Source organism: Monopterus albus, unplaced genomic scaffold, assembly GCF_001952655.1.
Source record: "Monopterus albus unplaced genomic scaffold, M_albus_1.0 scaffold40.1, whole genome shotgun sequence".
Lineage (NCBI taxonomy): Eukaryota > Metazoa > Chordata > Actinopteri > Synbranchiformes > Synbranchidae > Monopterus > Monopterus albus.
In genome coordinates, this window is record NW_018127920.1 from 933,114 (window position 1) to 937,744 (window position 4,631).

Sequence of the window (4,631 nt, forward strand, 5' to 3'; positions counted from 1 at the left end):
GTAATTCCTTCTCATCCTCCTGCTGAGAGATGCAATCAGGTCCGGCCTCACTGCATCAACCCACATCCATGCACCAGTAGCCAGACCACAATTTCAGACTAATCAGGAATGATGAGAAAAGGTTGATCATGAAGATATGACAGAAAATTCTCATCCATCCAAAAAGGTCAAGCACAGGTAGGCTCACTGACACTTCAGCTTAGAAAGGAGTTTTTTTAGAATCCAGATGCTTTTATATTAGACATTTTTTTCAATCCGTTAACCTCTTATTTATCAAATTACAGATGCTATGCAGGTCCAGCTAACTCTAGCAGCAGCCAGGATCCTACTGATCTGAGCCACCTAGCCCCCCACCAGAGTGTCAATGCTCACCCCTCCAAAAACAGTCAGACCCAAAGTTGGGTCAGGTCTGATATTAACCTTTAAGCACTATTGAAGGTTATATTATGAAAAAAGACAGTCAGGAAAAGCTCTGCAGTTCTCTCCACATCAAGCAGCTGCACCCAGACCGAGCCTTGCACCTCACCACAGACAAGTCAGTCAGGATTGAGGAGATGATGATGAAGATGTATGGCCTAGAAAAAGATCCTCTGTACAATTATCCAAGCAGTACCATTAGAACAGAGCCTGTCACCATAACAGGCTCTGTGTCCATGAACCTTTTGCAGGTATCCCAGACTCGTAGCTTTCTGGAGTCAGGGATGTTTGTTTGTATGTTGTTTTTTCACCTTTACTTTTGTTTCCTGTCTCTATCCACTCACCCCAGAGATTTTTGTGAGTTATGCATACAAAAAAAGCAATTTGAAGCACTTGGGAAACTGGGAACTCTAACTAATACTTAACCATAATTATACTTTTCCTAAAATCAAAATGCAATGAGTAATAACCCCTCTCAACATCTGCACCTTAGTATTGATATTCTTTGCATTTTTATGGACTTAGACAAATTTGGAAACTCTATACCCCACAATTCCCAGGATTACATTTCTCTGGGGGATATATCATTTATCAGTGGCTGTCCAGAACATACACACTCACTGAGCACAGGGACAATCACACACATTAAAAGTGCTAACTTCATCGTCACACTTTCTCATTACAAGATGTAACCACTGGAGCTCCACATGGACCCATGTGAGGGAATCTGTCTTATTAGAAAATTCTTCTCTTGCTGAGCTTCTTGGGGCTGGGAGTCATCCTTTTATTCGGTATTTACATTACAAATATAGCTTGGTGGAATTGATACAGCACAGAATACAAATGCTGTTTGGATTTTTTTTATTCTGGACAGAAAAAATGTGGTGTTAAAAGAAAATAGGAACGTATCATAAAACTGCACCAAGCTGTCAGTGAGGTATACAAACAACCCTTTCACTTGAACAAGGTCTTTGACAGCAGTGGATGCTCTCCTCCGTTCACTGCAACAGACCTCTCTAGTCTCCTTTATAGGGTAAGGCTGGTCATTTTATACATGAACAGTATTTCAGACACTTAGTCCTGGATTCATTTATTCATCTATGGCATAGACCACGGCTGTTGTTCAAAAACAATTAAAAACACAGAGATGTACCAATTGTGTACCAGTTTCCTTTTTTTTTTTTTTACTTTGACCTGCATATTTTGATTTTGTCCGATTCTAATTTTTTTCTTTCTAAGAACTGTAATTAACAGCATACACAGACATTTTTGTAACTTTTCCTTTGAATATCTACAGTAAAAAATAAAATGTACCATTAAAGTTAAAAATTCATTTAAAAAACCCACTGATTCTGGGACAAGGAAACCAGAGGCTCCAGGTTTCCGAATTCACTACTATGGCACTCTGCTGTGAGTGAAAACCTTACATCTGTTTTAGTTTGGATCTAGAAGAGCTAATCCAGATTCCTCTAGAACCATTGCCTCTGAAGCGAGAGACTGAATAGTTCTGGCTGTGCTTGCCACTATTTGCCAGTTATATAGAACATTAATATACAGAAAATGACATTTTCATTTGACTAACATTTGTTTACTTCATCTAACACCAACTGCCATTTAAAAGAACTCTCAAACTAATCTCTTCTTTAAAATCATCCATCTCAGTTTCCTTATGTAAACACATCAGTATAGTATGCTGCTAAAATGTAGATGTAATATTTGAGGAATAGTTTTGCATTTCTAACAGAATCTTCTATAGGTTTCAAGCTATCATATGTTCTAGACAACATTGCTTGTTATAAATGAAAAACTGCCTCCACCAAGTGTCTTCAGACAGCTGCTTTATCATTTCAGTTCCCCAGAGATGCCACGCTCATATCTCTTATAACTCCAACCAGTTTCCATCTCTGAAACTCATCTCACCATCATGATGTTGCCACAGCAACCCATTCTACAACAAGGACTTGTGGAAAACTGCAATAACACTTGTGGTTTCTTATTCATGTATCTGTGAAGTAATATGGCCTGGGGAGCCATATGACAGCTGTGTTCCCTGGGGGGTCACTGGCAGGTATATATTACAGCTTCTCCACATCTGTGGAAGCGAACCCTAGCATGACCCTGGCCTAACTCTCCCCTCTCTGGCTTAGCAGGCCGGTCACATGCTTCCATCTTGAGGGGGACACATGCTGATTGTTCATGATGCAGACATCTCAAATTTTGGTGGACACTTTCATCTAAAGTGACATTTTTTGGGGTCTGTGTGGCCTAAACAGAATGTTCTGGTAGTGTGAGTGATGCCTTGCCACACTGAGCCACACAAAAGGACATGAATGTCCATGATCAAGACAGAAAGAAGATCTCATTCTCATAATATTTCAATTTCACAGAGATATGAGGGAAACCTAAATAAATACAGTACGTTTATATCTGAATGCCTGCATCCAGATGTTTGAGTAATGCCCGTCCATGCAGTGTTTATGGAAAAAGCCATTCACAGGGGAACCAAGGAAGCTTTCTTCAAACTGCTGATGGGGTTGCCATCTTGCAGATTGTTACAGTGTGGAAGGAGCATAACTTCCCATCATCTCCAGTTTGTTCCTTTACCGCTGTGGCCTCTGACTACATGCATCTGTTTCAAAGTTTTGTGTATTCACAAAGATTAACACAGGACATGAGAAAGTGTGTTTTCATCACATCAGTAGGGGGACACAAAACCATGAGAAGACGTCTGGAAGTGAGCTCAGGGCACTTGAATGTGAGCTGCACTTTTAAAACGCCACATGAAAGGGCTCCTCAGGTTTTGTGGGAATCCTGTTACCCCCACTCTACCGCACACCTATTGCAGTTTTCCAACCATGGGCTCCATGTTAGTCATTGGTTAAAGAGTGTTACTGGGGAATACATGAACATGGCAAATCAATGAGCGTTGAAAAATATATTTTATATTAATGAATGTCATTAATGTAAACATTTTATATGCCTGCTTCATCTGTAAGCTGATATGAGTTTTGGCTTGTTGACTGTCATGTAAATTGTTGTTTCATATTTGTAAGTCCAAACAAGTGAATCATCTCTGTTTAATTTACATACCAGCAAGAAGAACACAAGGTCTGTCAATGTATTCTGACCAGTATCTGTCACTGAAACAGAACAAAGGACCCACCCTCAAAAAGATATCAAAGTAAAAGATATATGCATACACGTGTTATTCACAAACCTTATTTTTGTCCTTGATTGTTAAACCAGATTGTGTGATTACACTTGACTGTGTCAATCAGTAATCTCATCACTGTAGCTTCCCATGCCCTCTGCATCCTACATTCTTCTACATTCTTCTGGGTAATATAACAATAGACCATTCAGGGAGTGGAGAGCTTAATCATTCTTAAAAGTAACACCCTTCATATGACCCTTCATGAGTCCCACGCCACAAAACATTTGACCTCTCTCACATAGAGCTACAGTAAGATGTCAGTTTCCTGAAGTGTTTCTGAAAATGTCAAGTTATATCAAGGTTCAGCCCTGTCTCCTGGTAGATAACTCTTAATGTTGAACGCAACAACAGGTAGAAACCGTGACAGATCGGTGGTATCTCCTGAATGCCATTCATTATTTCCATTAAGTAGTAAAACAGCTGCTGGCCCAAAGACAAATCGAGTAGAGAACACACAATATGGTATGTCTTCTCAATGGCCCACAAAAGCAATAACAATAAGTGATTGTCTGGTGCAGCATGATCTAAGACAAACATAAGAACTGAGTATAGTCCAGTATATCTCTGCCAAGACAGATACCAGAGGGAATGAGATAGTAAAACTCAATATATATAGCCTCTAAAAAAAGTACTTCACCACCCAAAAACTTTGTAATACAACTTTTCAAAGAGCAAAATCTCAGAGAAGATAAAATGCTTTGATACCGTCTTCATAGTAGCAGTATTTATCACTATTGCTGGTCCCAGGATAAAACTGCTCTCAAGTGGCGGTACTACTATTTTTCCCTTGAGGAAGTCAGTCTACTGATTTTCCTCAGGAGAAGAAAGCGTAAAACATAGCACTTCTCAGGTCCACTCCATTAACCCTGTCATGAAAATATACAGTTAAAAAAGGATTAAAATCAATGCAGCACAACCAGAGTTATTGGCTTTTTTATGCCACACATTATCTTACTTGTCAAAACCTGGTGCTTTCTTTGCACCTCATCCATCAGCGGTT